Source organism: Trichosurus vulpecula, chromosome 8 (genome assembly GCF_011100635.1).
Source record: "Trichosurus vulpecula isolate mTriVul1 chromosome 8, mTriVul1.pri, whole genome shotgun sequence".
NCBI lineage: Eukaryota > Metazoa > Chordata > Mammalia > Diprotodontia > Phalangeridae > Trichosurus > Trichosurus vulpecula.
Genome location: NC_050580.1, coordinates 89,929,627 through 89,947,791, shown reverse-complemented (window position 1 = coordinate 89,947,791; position 18,165 = coordinate 89,929,627). Strand labels below are relative to the sequence as shown.

At 39.9% G+C, this 18,165-nt stretch overlaps 1 protein-coding gene across 8 annotated transcripts in view; it reads left to right on the top strand.

Moving 5' to 3' along the window:
- TACC2 (transforming acidic coiled-coil containing protein 2) overlaps window positions 1-18,165 on the top strand; it is a 311,227-nt gene that overhangs the window by 111,286 nt on the left and 181,776 nt on the right. The window lies entirely within an intron of this gene.

Below are 18,165 nucleotides of genomic sequence, written 5' to 3'. Positions count from 1 at the left end.
CTGGTACTTGCTTGGTATAGAACTAATGCTACCTGAATCTGGGGTTTCATATATCATATGCTACTTCTCACGTCTTGGGATTTATAGTTTTGACCCTGATTCTGGTTCTGAAGCAGGAAATAGCAAATTGCTACAGTATCTTTGTCAAGAAAACCACATGGATAGTATGCTCCATGGGGTCATGCAGAGTCAGATATGAGTGAATGATTGAACAACATTCTGGTTCAGGCAGTGCCTTCTTCCACTGATCCTATTAGTTCTTTGACTTATCTGTCTGGTTTTTTTTAAATCTTATCTTATTGATATCATGATTTTGACACCTACCTACATGGAAACTTCTCAGCAACAACCCCCTCCTCCGTAAACCTGAAAGGATTCATTCAGTACCATGCTTCTCCCATAAGAGAAGGAAGTAGATATATCTTGGCTATTTTGGTGTTTGGGTAGGGGTCTTTTGTATTTTCTTTTGGACTATATAAAACCAATTCAGTTTTTGTATCTTATTAGACTGAGTGCTTACGTAGGAATTCACTTCCTTTTAAGGGAAACACATAAGCCATAGTCTGATGTTCCCAGGGGAAACTCTGAGTTGGGACATGGCATGGGAAATTCAGATGTTATCTGGGAAAAAGGGGAAATACAATCCAAAGAGACTGTGAGACACTCTAAAAGTTGAATCTAGTTGATGTGAGTCCAGAGCTATCATTCTGTTTCATGTCAACCACAAGGTTGACAGAACCCAATCTAAGTTCTTACCAAGAGTATACTCATGGGGCAGATTTCTTTCTATGGACCAAATGAACCCCAAATAAATGTCACTCATTTCATTAAATATTACATTCTTTGTTCTTTTGCCTTAGATATTTTGAACGTAATATCTTACGACTATATCAATCCCTAGAGGAATTGTCCTTCTAATAGGAAAGTCTGATAACAATGCAATATCATCTTCCTAATCTTTGCATTCAAAGTGCAATCTATGTAATGAATGTAAAGTGCTTTACATATATTATTTCATAGAGTGTTCACTAGAATCCTGTAAGGTGAGTATTTTTATCCCATATATAGATGAGGAAACTGAGGAAAAGAAAAAACTAAGTGACTTGTCCATATCCACATAGCTAGTAATAGTCAAAAGCAGAATTCAAACCCAAGTCTTCCTTGAAACCAGCGCTTCAGCTGGTCCACTCCTTCCCTTCGTTCTCACTGCATGTTCAAACCATGGTGGAATTCTGTGAAAGACGACTGACTGTACAGTCTATATACAGAATATATTCTCCTCCTAGGAAAATCAGGGCTTTGGGGTTAATGTCCCAAAATAGATAACTGTAAAGATGCCCAAACTGAAATCTGTGGTGGGAGGATGCCAAGGGTTTGTTTAAAAACCAATAAATCTTGCTGTTTGGTAACATGCTCTAACTGCATTTTATTGGACAAACTCTGCCTCCCACTACACGAGTGAAAGTCCCTGAGCTACTGTCAGTTTTTCAAAGTACCCGAATGACAAGCAGGGGGATGGGACTGGACCCTAGTCAGACCCTAACATTGAGGCATAGAAAATAAGACTCTTCAAAAATAATGAGCTGGAGGAGATTTGTCTGGGCAAATGACCAAGTGGCTGCTGCATAAACATGTGAGACCACAGTTGGCTGGAAAATGAGAATTCTGAAGGGGAGTGCCAAGCGTGGGCTTACTTTATCAACTATAGGGCTGCCTTTGTGTGTTATCACCAAAGGACTTTAGAGAAAGCCCCCACCAACTACTTGTAAATGCCCCATCCTCTGAACCTGGCTTACTTGGGTAATCATTTGATGATGACAATCAAGAGCTCAGGGAATGTGAGTATGATTGGCCAATGACTGGTATCATTGATAGAGATAGTTTTAACTATGAAGGCTAGTGGATGCATGATGGCAGAATGGATTTCCTTGTAAATTGAACTTAAATTTAACTTTCTCCACTTTTCCTTTGCTTTTTCCTTCGTTTGGTCATTGGATTATATCTGATGAGCAACACATGTGTGCAAGTTAGCTCCTGAGCCTTGTGGAAAATGAATTAAGCCTCTGCCTTTGTTCTGAGAGAGCCCTGAGTTTCTTTTGCAAATTGCCAATTGCAGTAGACTGCCATCAATATCAGGCATACACTGCTCTTAGGTTCTCAGTTTTGCCACCTCTTTTTTGAGGTAGGTAGACAAGTTGCTAAGAGGTATTATCCAGGATGATAGAAAGAGTGATAGATCCATGGAGACAGGTAGGGACCTTAGAGATCATCATAGAGACCATCTAGGGAGGGGAGGTGACTGGCCCAAAGCCACAGAAATGTTGTTGCTGTCCTTGCTGTTCTTTGCACAAGACATTCCATCTTCCGACTCTGGAGACACTGGTTGTCTCCCATTCCTGCCCAACTAAAATCCCATCTTCTACAAGGAGCCTCTCCTGATCCCTCTTAATGCTAGTGTCTTCTCTTGGTTGACTATCCCCAACTTCCCCCGTCTGTATCTTCTTTGCTCATATTCATTTACCTTTTGTCTTTCTCATTATACTATGAGCTCCTTTTGAGCAGAGACTAGTTTTGGCTTTTCTTTGTATCTCTAGTGCTTGGCACACTGCTTAGAACATGGTAGGTGCTTTAAAAATGTCTTTTTGCTGACCGACTGATAGAGCAGAACCTGGATTCAAACGCAAACTTGCTGATTTCAAATCCAGTGCTCTTCCCACTGCATTATGTTTATGAGGAAGCCTTGGTTCATAACCATTTTAAGTCTTCCTGCATTAGAGTCTTTGAACCCAAATGACTTATGGGAAGGCATCTTGATATAGTTAAAAGAGCCCTTGATTTGGCATCAGATGACCTAGGCTGGAATCCTGGTTCAGTGTTACTTTGAGCAAATCAGCTGGTCTGAGCTTTTGCTTTGCACATCTGTAAAAGGAAGAAACTGGATGAGATGCCCCTAAGGTCCCTTTGGGGCAGCTAGGTGGAGCAGTGGATAGAGTCCCAGACCTGGAGCCAGGAGGACTTGAGTTCAAATCTGGCCTCAGACACTTACTAGCTATATGACTCTGGGCAAGTCACCTAACCCTGTTTGCCTCAGTTTCCTCATGTGTAAAATGAGCTGGAGAAGGAAATGGCAAACCACGCTATTATTTTTGCCAAGAAAACCCCAAATGGGGTCATGAAGAGTCAGATGTGACTAATCAACAAAACAACAAAAAAGGTCCCTTCTAGTTCAAAATCCTGTTTGCATGCATTCGTATGGAAAATTCAAGGAAAAGAAATTGAGAATATACAAGGCGGTCAGTTTCTAATATGTTTGGTTACTTTGGTGGATGATGACAGGAAAAGAGAAATACACCCTCCAAGCTCTTGTGGTTTCCTTCTCAGTGCAGATGGCTGGATGTATGTGCTAGGCACCCACTCGGCATGAGGCAAACACTTGCTAACTTTAGAATGGGTACCTTATACTTTGTAGGAGAAATGCTTCTCTGTGAGGAAAAGTCAAATTTTAATGGCCTAAAAGCTTTTACCCAACCTTGCTTTGTCTTCTATTGAAATTTCAAAGTCCACATTTTTGAGATAATATTTAAAATTCCTTGCGTCACTGCCACAGGGTTACTTGAAAAAAGTGCTGTTCCTCAAGTCTGCCAGTGGGAACTTTAGATTCTTTGTCCTAAATCTCTTTTCCTTTAACTCAAAAGAGTAAGACAAATAGGGGAAAAAGTTGGTTTAATGTGGGTATGAAACCTGGAAGTTGGCAGATATTTAAGGCCAGGAACTGCAGAAGTAAGGTTCTGATTGTTCTTTTCATGATAATGCTAGATGGCATAATAGACAGAGCATGCACTATGATGGGGAAGACCTAAGTTCAAATTTGACCTCAGAAACTAGTTGTGTGATCCTGGGTAAACCATTTAACCTCTATCTATTTCAGTTTCCTCAATTGTGAAATGGGGATAATTATGACACCTACCTCATAGAGTTGTTGTGAGGATCAGATGAAAGAATATTTGTAAAGTGCTTATCACAGTGCCTGGCACACAATAGATGCTTAATAAATGGTTTGTTTCCTTCCCCTTCTCTTTTCCTTTTTTCCCATTGATCACGTGTTTGACCTCTTACACAGCCTTATAGGTAGTATACAAGCTTTGAGTGAAGAAGGATTTTTTTTTAATCTTCCCATTTATATACTGTTTTAAGTCTGACTAAGCTCTTTCTTCTCAACAACACCATAGGAGTGAGTGGTGTAGTAGCTCCATTTTATGGATGAAAAAACCAAGGCTCAGAAAGGTTTGTTTCTCATCTAAGGTCACACAGCTGGTATGTGGTAGATCCAGGACCAGAGCCCATGTTTCTTCTCTTTAAGATCCTTACTCTTTCCACCACACTGGTGATTCTTCCTATAAGAATAACTTTGGAAACCATCAGCCTTCCGTGTGAAATGTTGCCTGAACATTCTGTCTCCTTGCCCCATTTCATATGACTCAATGATCTCATTTGAGAAATGCCTCAATTCATTGATCAGTTCAGGAACTGGGTCAGTACGGGTTCAGTCTTGTCAGACTGAGTAGGTTTTTCCTGCCACAAAAAATAATCAGATGACGAGTTCAATTAAGTGAAACAACTGGCCAAGTTTGTTGGAAAAGAAATTATTCAAACTGACCATTTGGCATAATTGAAGACTAGAAAAAAAAATCCTACCACTTTAGCTCTCTGAATTTCTGACGTTTATACCAGTTGCTGTACTGTCACATGGATTGTCTGATGCTACCTCTTGGGAGAGATTTCTTTGCTTGAGGAGGCCAGGAGCAGCTGTGGGTTTTTGCCTCAGCAACTTAATCTTGCTTCCTTTGTTTGCATGTTTAACATCAGGGCTAGGCTCTGATTCAAAGTTCAAAGGACTGGATATTTTCTGCTCAAGTCTTTTTCTGGGCCTTCTGAATCTGGGTCTCCAGGAGGGCAATGTAAAGAATGACCTGTTTTACCGAGTCAAAAAATAATATCCATCTGGGAGGTGAGGACCCTCAGGGTTTCTGGCCAAAATAGAAACAACTGTTATTTACATTCACTTTGAGCAATCAAAGCCCAAACAATGACCCTGTGGTCTTGGGCTGGGACCTATTATTGGCTAATCAGTGAGGTTTAAGGCATGGTCCTTAAGAAAGAAATCTAACTTGTAAACCTCAAGATATCTTGCAAGGTCTCAGTGATCTGAGTTTACATTCCTTTGAGCAGAGCACCTGCGGGTAAGGGTATGATACCTTATGTAAACAGAGGGGCAGGAAGGAGAAGAGGAGAGGACAGGAGAGGAGTGGAAGAAGGAAGGAGCTGCATTGGTCAACTGGAACTGGCCAGTTGGGTCCCCAGTTGGGGCAGCTCCTGCTACTCATAGGTTACTGTTTGTCCTTCCTTCTCAAAGAGGACTATGACATCAGGAAGGTGATGCCATGACTTGCAAGTGAATTGGATTTAAGTGAAGGAGGGCTATGCCCTAAATCAAATCACTCTGGCCCTCATTGATTGGCCAACAATAGGTGCCAGCCCAAGTCCACAGGGTCATTGTTTGGGCCTTGATTACTCAGAGAGAATGTAAATAGCAATTGTTTCTGTTTTGGCCAAACACCCTGAGAGTCTTCCCCTCCCAGATTGATTTTTTTTTTTCTTAGACTAGGTAAAAGAAGCCATTCTTTGCCTCATTTCTTACCTAGCCTTAATCATTGAATGGGTGTTGCCTCAGTCAAACTGAGACCTGGGAAAGACCCTAATTAGCTTGAAAAGGCCAAAGTCCCCTATTGCATCCTGGGCCATCTCCAGTTGTCCTGATCTATATCTGGCCACTGGACATAGATGGCTCTAAAGGAGAAAGTGAAGCTGGTGACTTTGCACAGCCCTCCCTCACTTAAATCCAATTCAGTTGCGAGTCATGACATCACCTTCCTGATGTCATTGTCCTCTTCAAGAAGGAAGGACAAACAACAACAAGAGGGTAACATTCTTGGAAGTATTGTCAGGTATACTTGGTTTTCCGAATAAGTCTCTTTGCTGATTAAATAAGATTCCAGCCTTCCCTGGTGAAGTGTTTTTCTCTTAGAGGCCTTGGTGTGCCAAGTTGACTTTGTCTTTGAGAACAGTACTCTCAAGGAAAATTCCAACACTGAGCCTGGAAAATCTGGGTGAGGCTAAGACACCACATGGAATACTGCCCACACATTTTTCTGTGTGTAAATTTGTGTCCAAGCTGACATTTAGTTTTAGCATGGGTGGAGATAATGGCTGAATTTTCTGAAGGCCTGAGTCTAGCCTATAAATATTTCTCTATATTTCTCTGCCATCCCCCCCCCACTCCCTCCCCCTCCCTGGCCCCCAGCATAATAGTATCTGTTTGTTAGCTGAGGTTTGCCATGGAACAATGCTGGACCTCACCTTGTGGTCCGTGAAGGAAGAACTGGATCATATGTACAGATCATGACTCCAAATAAGAGCATACTTTTGGAAAATAGTTTGACTAAAAGTTTACTAAGAAAAGTATATATGAGAGCTATAGAAAGGGAAAATCAGGCTTTTATTAACTAATTTGAAGGTTGATCCAGTGTGATAGAGCCAAGGTCAGATGGACGTTCCCTAAGCTTCTCAAGCTATGCTTTTTATTGACATAACTTCAAATCATGGGTTTTCTAAGTACACAAAATAATCATAAGAAGTTTAGACCTTAGTGAATTAAAAAAACTAAATAAATTATTTTCAAGCCTTAAAACACTCTTTAAAAACATGATTCATCTTGACTTGTAGTAACAGTAGAGGGTAGGTTGCTATGTGATAGTGGGATATCATTTTTCATGAAGTTCCATTTGATGACAACCTGAAGAAGCCAAGATGGCCATTTTAAATTTTTTTATTTATTAAGCCTGGTGCTGTGCTAAGGGCTGGGGATACAAAGAAGGCAACAATAAAACGAAACAAAATAAAAAAAAAACCAGTTACTGCTTTCAAAGCCCTCAAATTCTAATGGGGAGGGGAGGACAACATACACACTAGTATGCATGTACAAGATAGATAGATTGATAGTAAATGAAGGTGGTCTCAAAGGGAAGATACTAACGGTGGGGGATAGTGGGGCAGGACAAGACTTCTACTGGCTTGGTGAATATCTGATAGCCCACAAATGGAAGTAGAGAGTATGTCATTCTAGTTGGACTTTGGGCAACTCAGGCAGATAGGTGCTGTTGTTGTATTAGGAAGCTGAATGCACTGGCTAATGGAAGCTTAGAGTTTGAAAAGTCATTTTAGATGCCACTCCAGTCCAGCCATTTACAAAAGGGTTTCTTCTACAAAGCCTCTGCTTACAACACATACAGTGACAAGCAACTCACTGCCTCAGGTCCTTACTAGCTGTGTAAACCTGGGCAAGTCACTTAATCTCTGCCTCTGTGTCCTCAAATGCAGAACCGACACAACAATAGCACCTACCTCACAGGGCTGCTTTGAGGGTCAAACGAAATAATGTATAAAGTGCTTTGTGAACCTTAAAATGCTCTATAAATGCTAGCTAATATTGTTATGAGCTACCCCATTCCATTTCTACATAGCTCTAATGGTTAGAAAGTTCTTCCTTGTTCTAAGTGGAAATTTGTCTCCCTCTAATTTCCACCCATATACCAGAAGGAAAGGTGACTTAGTATGGAGGAAAAGACATGGAATGGGGAGTTAGTCAGGCCTACCTTCTGGTACCAGCTCTGCTATTAACTGGCTGTGTCACTTTGGGTAAATCCTTTTGCTTCCCTAGGCTTCATTTTCCCTATCTATGGTATATGGGAGTTGATCCAAATGCTTTCTAAGGTCTTTTCTAGGTCCAAGATTATATGATTCTCAAATAGTGTGAAATCCACAAAATTATGAGCAACATGGATAAAATGACTATGCTTTGTTCACCAGATCAGAGAATGCTAAGACTGGGGTATATTTGTGTGATGGATGCTTCGCCCAAATAAGAGAATGTTTATTATCTCAAGGACTGGGACTGGCAGAAAATATAAATAGATTTTAAAAGGGTTTGGATAAGTTCCTAAGTGGCAGAGCCATACATGACTATTAAAAGTATCCAGAATTCAATTCAATTGAACACATGTTGAGTGAGTACCAAAATTTGTAAGGACTTGTACCTGGGGGCTCTGGGAGATCCAAAGATGAAGAAAATTCAGTCTATGCTTTCAAGGAATTTACAGATAAATAAGGTAGGGAGTAATACCACATAGTTGTATAGTCTTTTAGATTTCCTCGCAACAAACCTTTAGGATTCGTCACAACAACCCTGTAAAGTATATTATATCCTAATCCCTGTTTTGCAAGTGATGGGAGGGAAGGAAGGAAAGGAGGGAAAGAAAGAAGGAGGGAGGGGAAGAGGGAGGCAGAAATAGAGGGAAGGGAGGGAGAGAGAGAGAGAGCTCGGAAAGAAAAAAGAAGGGAGGAAAGTAGGAATAGAGAGAAAGAAGGAAGGAAAGGGGGAGCTTACAAATGCTATCATGAAGTATAACAGATGAGTTGCTGGTGAGCATTCTTGAAATCCTTGAAAATAGCCAGCTGTTGTTTTGGGAAAGAATAAAACAAAAGGAAACATACCCTGTAAATCCATCAATTGGTAACTGTCTCTTCTACCTCTTTGATGTTCCCAGTGGTGCCTGGTCCAGTGTCTGTACCAATAGATAAATGCTAAAGGTGGCTGGGTGGTGCAGTGGATAGATCACTGGGCCTGGAGTCAGGAAGACCTGAATTCAAATCCAATCTTAGATACTTACTAGCTTGTGACTCTGCACAAATCACTTAACCTTGTTTTCCTCGGTTTCCTTGTCTGTTAAAATGAACTAGAGAGGAAATGGTAAACCATTCCAAGATCTTTGCTGAGAAAACGCCAAATGGGATCACAAAGACAGGGACTGAAACAACAACATGGTACCTCCTACAGAGGAGGCCTTTCCTGATCCACCCAATTTATTCTCCTTGAAATTATTTTATATTTATTCCTTCTGTGTTTTGTATTTACTTATTTGTGTGTATGTTGTTTGCACCTAGAAGAATGTAAGTTCCTTGAGAGAAGGGATTATTTTCCTTTTGTCTTTATATCATCAGCCCCTTAGCATAATATTTTGGCTCATGGATTAATTAATTTATATATGCTGGTTGAATTGAAATGAATTGGAGGTATGAAAGGATGGTAATCTATACCGATTGAAAGAATAGTCACCGTTGATGAAAACACAATTTCATTGGAGAGGATCAGGATAGAATGCTGGGCCTGGAGTCGGGAAGAGCAGAGTTCAAATCTTGTTTTGGATACTAGTTATGGGACCTAGGCAAGTCACTTAACCTCTCTCTATTTTAATTTCTTCATTTGTAAAATGGAGAAAGCAATAGTACCCACCTCATAGGGATGTCGCTAGGATCAAATAAGATCACGTGTGTGTGAAATCATTTGTAAACCTTAAACTCTTTGCTATATAAATCTTTTTAGTATCAAGTGATATCATTTACTGTCTTTGTGATCAAATGAGACAATAATTGGAAAGGTCTTAGCACAGCGCCTGACACATAATAAGCACTATATGAATGTTTGCTATTATTCATGTAATGGTAGTAGTTTGCATTAGGCTACAGAGGTATAAAAATGTGCTCCTTGCCCTCAAGGGCCTTGCAGCCTATTTGGGGAGATAAGATACACACATAACACAATAAATTATGACTTAAAAAAACACATGTGACAAAGGCCAATTTCCTGTAGAGATCAAATAAGTAAGGGTCGAAAGTTCAAAAGAGGCAGCAATCTCTGGATTAGGATGATGTCAGAGGATGTGGGATTTAAGCTAGGCCTTAACGGATGAGAGTTAGCCAAAGGTATTCGAAGCAAGGTGTAGGGAATGGAGGAGGAAATTTGCATCACAGATGGAGAACTTGAGAGGGAGAGCAGAGGTTTGGTGATGGGGAACAGTCAGAAATGAAGTTGGTTAGGTCAACTGAGACTAGATTATGCAGGACCTTGAAAGCTAGATTAAAGTCATGGGTCTTTATCCAATAGACAGTGGGATGCCATCGAAGGATTTAAATTTTTCTAGTCCCTGCCTCTCCAAAGGAAACTAAACCTAAGGGAAGAGAGTGTTCCTTACACTTGACATTTCCCAAAGCTACCAGTATAGTTCTCTGCAAAAGTAGGTGTTCAATAAAGATTTGTTCAATATATTAACAAAGGCCTCAATTCACCTCTAGGAATCTAATCTAATGCAACAAGCATTTATTAAATGTCTGCTGTGTGCAAGGCACTGTGCGAGGTGATGGAAATTATAAAAACAGCCACCACCAAGTTCTTGTTTCCAAAGAACTTGCATCCTATTACTTACTGTTCCTGGCACATAATAAACGCTTACTACATGTTGATTGATTGATACTGGTTTACAACATGGAAATAGAGAAGTGTATATTTGCTTATTAGAAGATAAATTAGGGAGTTTAAGACATGCTTCTTGGAAGAAGTGGTACATGGGAAGGTTTGATGAGAGTCAGGGAGTGTAAGAATTGGAGTGGAGGAGGAAGAGCATTCCAGGCATGGGAAGACAGTGTGTACAAAGGCATGGAAATGGGAGAACAGAATGTTGAGGTGGACCAGTTTGGTGAGGTTGGGCACAGGAATATAGACTGAACAGACTTGTAATTCTCTGAGCCCAAGGTGTTCAGTGCTGGGAACAATGCTTGACATAGATTCCCTTTGAGTATTTTTCAAGCTACACCCCAAGACTACATTTTATGGAGTTGACGTAATACCTACCAGCAACCAGGCAGGTTGCTAATGCATGATTTTTCTTTAGGGTAGGCGTCATACTTCAATCCCTCTATCAATTTATCAGTGACTTTATATGCAAGTTTCAAACCTCAGTCTTTAATTTCCAATACTGCTCATTTGCAATAGCAAAACATTTTTTCCCCTTTGGTCAGGTGGTCTAGTGCTGGGATTAGGAATATGAGAAAGCAGGGATTAATGGTAGCTAGCTGAACTAACTTTTCCTGCGATTCCAGCCCATACTGGTCTCTTCCTTCTCTGAATTCCTATTTCAGTTTTGATCACTCAGTACCATACCTTAGCATATATTTGTTTTTTAATTTTTTCACCTATGGTTGTCTTGTGCCCCTCATGACGCCTTGCTTTCCAGAGAATTAGGTGATCAATGAAACTGTGTTGGTGATTTGATTGATTATAGTCACTTGGATACTAATATATCACAAAGACTGTCTATCAGTTATTTTACGGTCTCGCTACCTGATTGGCTTACCACTTTTTTTCGGTCATGTCTTGTTCACATATCACCTCAAAATTTTAGACTATCATCTCGATAATAGCAGTCAGCATTCCGAGTCGATATTTTCATGTTGCTGGGAAGCTCCTCTTGCTTGTTATCCCACTTGATATTTGGTTGTATGAGCTTTGAGACATTTTCTGTTCAAGATCCATGACTAGAATGGGCCGCCCAAAAAGGAGCAATCCAAGTCAAAACTGTCTTTAGAGTGGAATTGCTGCAAGGAGTGGGCAGAGAGACCATTTTACAATGGCTGCTGCCCAGAAGACAGGCTCAGAAAATGATCGCGCCTGCAGTGATTCAACCAATCTACCGTTAGTTAGCAATGTGTGTCCCCTCACTCTCGTTTATATTCATGTTGTTTTTTTAGCCCATATTTCCAGTTGGAGAGTAGATGAATGCATGCTCTGGTTAGACGGTAGACATATGTTCTATACAGTAATAATGAGTTTTCATATTAACTTGGAAATAAAATCCAAACTGCTCAGGCTGACATTTAAGACCTGCCACAATCTGCAACCACCCACTCTTTTCTTACTCTCTTTGTCGCAGCCAGACCGGACTTCTTGCCATCCTCCATATGCATTCCAAGCTTTCTTGTGTTTGTGCCCTTATTTCAGCTCTTCCTCTGCCTGACATTCCCTTCCCCCATATCCACTTGTGGACATTTTACCAATGCTTCAAAATCTAGTTTAAATACTGCTTCAATTTACCAAAATAATCATTAAGCATCTACCATGTGCTAGGAACATCACTAGATACTAAGTTATCATAGATACAAAATCAAAAATGAAACAGTTTCTACCCTTAAGAAGCTTATGCTACTAGGGTTGGGACAACATGAACATAAATAAGTTGATGCAAAATTAATACGAAGTAATTTAAGGAGGATGAATAGGGTGCTAATAACCAGGCACATCAGAAAACTTCTCTTGTACGATAGGAGATAATACTTAAATATGAACCTCGAAGGGAGCCAGGGGTTCTAAGAGGCATAGGTGAGAAGGAATAGAATTCAGTGGCATATGAGACACATAATGGAAGACGGAGTATCATGTATGAGGAAAAGCCCATAGGTCAGTTTGGCTGGAAAATACAACATAGGAGAGAGTAATTTAAAATTTTACCTGAAGTCTTTCTTGATTTTTTTTTTTAGTTAGAAATTGTCTTTACCTCTAAGACTTTACATAGTATATTGTTTTAACTAATCCTAAGTGATTATCTTATTTTGTTTTGCATCCTATTTATCCAGATACACGTCTAAATACCCTGCTTAAACCAATCAATCTGAATTTATTTTTTCATATTTTCTTTTTAGTGAACTTGAAAAAAATTAACATATATAAACATTTCCACATACAAGAACAGAAAAATGTTGTATATTAAATCATGGATCTATTAAGAATAGATTTTTAAAGTATATATTAAATTTTACATGATAGTACCAATACTGTTCTGCTTGTCTGTGTCTCCTCCTGAACTCTTGCTCCTGCTGTGTCTCCTTCTTTTCTCGTATGTATATTTTAAAAATATTTGACACCCTTTCTTTCGTTTTTTTTTAATCTCCATCCTTCCCTACAACTCTACCCCCACCCTGCAAAATAATAAATAAGCCCTCCCCTATAATGAGTAAGTACATCCAGTGGAAACAAATTCATCCATTGGTTATGTCTGAAAATGTATGTCACACTCTGCATCCTGCCTGCTAAGAGGCGTGAAGCATGCTGTCTCATCAGTTTTCTGGAGTCATAACTGGTCTTTTCGTTACTCAGATTTCTTAAGTCTTTCAAAGCTGTCTCCAATATATTGGTTACCATATAAATTGTTTTCCTGATTTTTCTTACTGTAATCTATATCAGTTCAGACAACCCCAAGTTTCTCAGAATATACTCCATTCCTCATTTCTAAAGGCACAACAATATTCTATCATGTTTATGTGCCATAATTTAAGTCATTCCCCAATTAATGGGCACACATTTTGTTTCCAGTTCTTTGCTACAACAAAAAGTGCTGCTGTTATGTGTGTGAATACAAATCCATTGCCTATTCCTTTCATCTTTTTGGTGTGGGGTGGTGGGGTGGGAGGATAAATGCCTAGCAGTGGTATGGTGGAATCAAGTGTATTGTACAGTTTAGTGACATTTGGAATATTGCTCCAAATTGCTTTCTAGAATAGTTGGACCATTTCATAGCTTCACTAAAAGGGCATTAATATGTTTTTTTCCCACATCTCTTCTAACAATTGCCATTTTCCATTTTGGTCACCTTTGCCAATAAGAAAGGTGTGAGGTAGAACCTCAGAGTTGTTTTTATTTGCATATCTTTTATAAGTGGCAGCATTTTTTCCATATGGTTGTTGATGGTTTTTTTTTCTTCTTTTGGGAACTTCCTGTTTACAACCTTTGACCATTTATCCTTGGGAGAATGGCACTTATTCCTATGTGTTTGTATCAGTTTCCTATACATCTTAGATATCGAACATTTATCAAAGAAATTTGCTGCAAATATTTGGAGAGGTTGTGGGACACAGAAACTAGAGAATGGAACGTCATGTTCAAAGAACACCAAGTACTCCACTGTAGCTGGATTATAGAATTGTTTGGAGGGGAATAAAGTGTAAGGAGACCTAAAAAGTAATAAAAGTTATGAAGGGTTTTAAAGGCCAAATAGAAGATTTCATATTACAATTGTCCAAGAAAGAGGTGATGAGTACCTGAACTGGGGTGGTGGACATTCAAGTGGAGAGAAGGGGAAGAATGAGAGATGTCATGGAGGCAGAAAAGACAAGATCTGGTAACTTATCATAGAATTTGAGAGTTAGAAGGGACCTCAAAGGCCATCTGGTCCAAGCCATACATGAATTCCCAATATAACTCTCTTTTTCTTTCCTCCTGGGGTACAGAGTTGCAGAGGGCAGCTTTATTGTTTACCTCATCTGTGAAGAGGCCTTTTCTAGAGCAGAAACTGTGGGCTGATAGCCTTTTGAGGGCTCTCTCCTCTGGGCTCTTTTCCTCTCTCTATTCTCAGTGAGAGGGAACAGTTTTTGGGGGGTGGAGGACAGGGCCTCCTTGGCAGAAAAGCCTGGCATAAAATGGCCCTTGTGTTTGTTATCTACCTGACCTTTCTATGTTGGTGGCTAAGGCCGACATTTTTGATTGTGGACATCTATCGTTAGTCAGGATTTTGTATCTAATATTAGCTGGCATTTACAGAGCACTTTAAGGCTGGCCAAGTGCTTCACAAATATTATCTTATTTTATCCCCTCAATAACCCTGAGGGGTAGGTACTATACTACAATTGTTCTCATTTTACAAATGAGGAAACTGAGGAATCTGGGTCACAGAGCTAATAAGTGTCTGAGGCTGAATTTGAACTTAGGTTTTCTTGACTCCAGGTCTATCCACTGTGCCAACTAGTGGCTGTCTAACTTCATGTTGTTTCTAATCTCATGGTGCTGGAAGATGCTATTGTAATAGGCTCTTGAGTTCACCTCCGTGAAAAACTACTTTGTACTGCCAAATTGTGGCCACTGCCCAGATTGAACATTGCCTTAAAGGTATGTTAGAACTGACCACAACCAGTCCCCATTCAGGCCTTAGGCTTGGGGTTGGTGGTGGAGTAATTCCTTCTATAGTCCAGTTATTTTTATTAAAATGTCAGGCTTTGCCAAGGGTATGGTGGCACATAAACAAATTCCCTTGAAAATGTTCAAAGAGAGAAACCAGTAGGACTACGGGGAATGAATATTTAAAAGACATGGTGATAGGAAGGTGTCTGTGAGTGTTTTAAAGTCGTTTCCTTTTATCTGTGAGAAGAAAGAAATAGGGAAGGGTAATCACTCAGATTTTCCTCAGCTCTTTACCCCTGAATGGATGGATGGTGTGTAGTATGTCTCCAGCTCTTGGCTTCAGAGTTGGAAGTCATCTTAGATGTCATCAAATCCAACACTTGAATTTTACAGGTTAGAAATCTGAGGTCCGGAGAGAGATTAAGTGACTTGTTCAAGGCAATAAATAAGTGGCAGAATTGGAATTCAAACCCACTTCCTCTGATGCCAGATCTCATGTCTTTTCCACTGTATCACGTTGCCTTCTCAAGCTAAATGTACAGCATGCGCCATGCTGCAGTAGTGATTAGAAGACCTAGGTTCTACTTCTACCATCAAGTAGCTGTGTGACTTTGGGCTAATTAATTCTCTGCCTGTCAGTTATCTTCTAAGCAAAATAATCTAATGCTAGATTATCTTTAAGCTTCCTTCCAAATCAGAGCATCTCTGATCTAGTCTACCTGGAGGCAGGGGCAGTTATTTCATGAGGACTTGTAAGATACAGCTCTGGGACCTAAGATTGATTGATGAGCAAGAGACTTAACTTTTTCCTGAAAGTATTTCATTGATTTTAATATATTAATAGATCTGTGATCTCAGTATGACCTTGGGCAAGTCACTTAGACCTCTATGCATATCAGTTTCATCATCTGTCAAATGATTAGGTTGGAGTAGATGAAATCTAAGGTCTATTCTAGCAGTAAATCTATGATTCTTTAGATATCCCCCATCACCCACTATCCATGATGAATATTGCAAATGATCTATGCCTTGTCATCCCAACATGCTCTCCCCTTAGATTTCATGAGTACCAATTGGTACATGGGTACCAAAAGAATAAATGGATTCTCACTCTCATTGTGACTGTCCCACCTCCTTTTCTGGTGATGTATGTCTTTGAGAATATCTTTCATGTTGCTTCTCCCGTGCAAGGCATTGTGGTTGATATGCCAAAGGCTACTCACACTCATCATATGTCTGTGCATTGCACTTTGAGTAATCTACAATCTGAATTCTTTAGAGGCCCTGGTGTTCCATAGTGGATAGCCATGTAGTATCACTGGCATTATATTGGCATGAAAAAAGGTAGGTCTTTGTTTCAAGGAGAAACTTGAGGTTATTAAAAGTATTCTTTGAAATATTAAGATATTTCAATACTTTGTCCTCTCTTGGTTTCTGGACTTAAAAGTCAGGGGAGACCTGGGTTTGAATTCTTCCTCTGGAGCTTACTAGGTACATGATCATAAGAAAGTTACTTTACCTTGTTGAAAGTCAGTTTTCCAGTTTGTAAAATGGGGAATACCTGGAGTAGCTACTCCATAAAACCAATGTGAGGTTTAAATCAGATAATTTCTCTTAAGTGCTTTGTAAATCCCACTAAAGTGCTATTTAAATGCCAGATTTTTCCCTTATCTCTTTTGTTGGTTGGTTTTTTTTCTTTGCCTTTTCTCCAGTTTTTGTCTCTTCTCACCACTTAAGTGAGCCTTTCCTAAGCTTATGGCCTCAGCCTTCTTTTTTCCTTTTCCACATTCTCTCCCTTGACTGTCTCTCACATTTAAGCATCAGTTGCACTCCTATGCAAATGACTTTGAAGTCTACTTCACCAGTCCCAGTGTCTCACTTGAACTCCAGATCAATATTTCCAGCTGCCCATTAGAGATCATTCTGTCCAAAAGAGAATTCATTATCATCCTCCAAAACCTGCTCCTCCTCCTAACTCTCTTATTAATGGTACAATCATTCTCCCAGTCAGGCTCCAAACTTTGTAGCCATCTCTGACTGTCCCCTTTTCCTCATTCTGCATCTTTCATTAATCACAGTTGACTCCACAGTACTGCTAGCATCTACTCCACTCTTCCATCCCCTTTGCTAGCACCCTAGATCAAACCCTCCTTACTATGTATCCAGACTACTGCAATAATCTCCTATTGCATCTCCCTGACTCCAATCTTTTCCTCCATCCAATCCTTCTTATATGCTGTTGTCAAATGAATCTTCCTAAAATGGAGATGTGAGCAGATTGTCTTGTTTATAACCTTCAATAGCTCCTGATTGTCTAACAGATAAGATCATAAATCTAGCTTGGCATTCAAGGTCCTCCACAATCTGGCTCTAACCTTCCCAGTTTCAAACTACCACCCTTCACCTATTCTATACTCTAGAGGTTCATAACCCTTTGACAGCCTGGTGAAGCCTGTGGAGCCCTTCTCAGAATAACATTTTTAATTGAAGGAAATGCTAATTTTCAATTGGAGTTTAGGGAAAATAAAGGTGTATTTTTTCCCATCCAAGTTCACAGATCTGTGAAATCTATTCACAAAACCCCTTGGGAGTCCGTGGAGCCAAAGATAAGAACCCCTGCTCTAGACAGACCAGGATGCTTGCTGATCAGCCTCCTGAACATGATCATTTCCTACCTCCATACTTTTACTCACATTAGTTGTTATGCCAAGAATGTCCTCCCCAACATCTCCACTGGTTGAAATCATACCAGTCTTTCAAGATGCAGTTCAAATGCTACCTCTTCCATTAAACCTTCCTCAGTCTCCCAAATGGAACTGATCTCTCCCTCCTCTGAAATTCCACAGCCACGCTGAACTCTGATTCATATTACATTCTCCTTAGGGTTGAAGGTGTGTATGTACATGTCTTATCTTCTTTGTTAGACTGTAATTTTTTTGGGAGCAGGGACTATGTTTTATTCATCTTCTACCCTTTCCCCTTCCTTCTGCCCCGCCCCCCCCCAATTGTCTTGAACCTGATAGTCATGAACAAATCTCTGATTTAGGCTTGCATGGGCGACTAACTTTGTGAGGCTGCTGCTTTAAGAGGAAGAACAAAGCGTTGAATCATTTATGAGTCTTTTGCCCTTTGGTCTCTGAGTGTGCAAAATATACTGGGATTTTTTTTTTTAACTTAAATAGGCATACCTAGTATGTCCATAGAACCTTGTGGGCACAGCCCTATGACTTTACTTCCTCAAAGAACGATAGTAACTAATAGGAGGT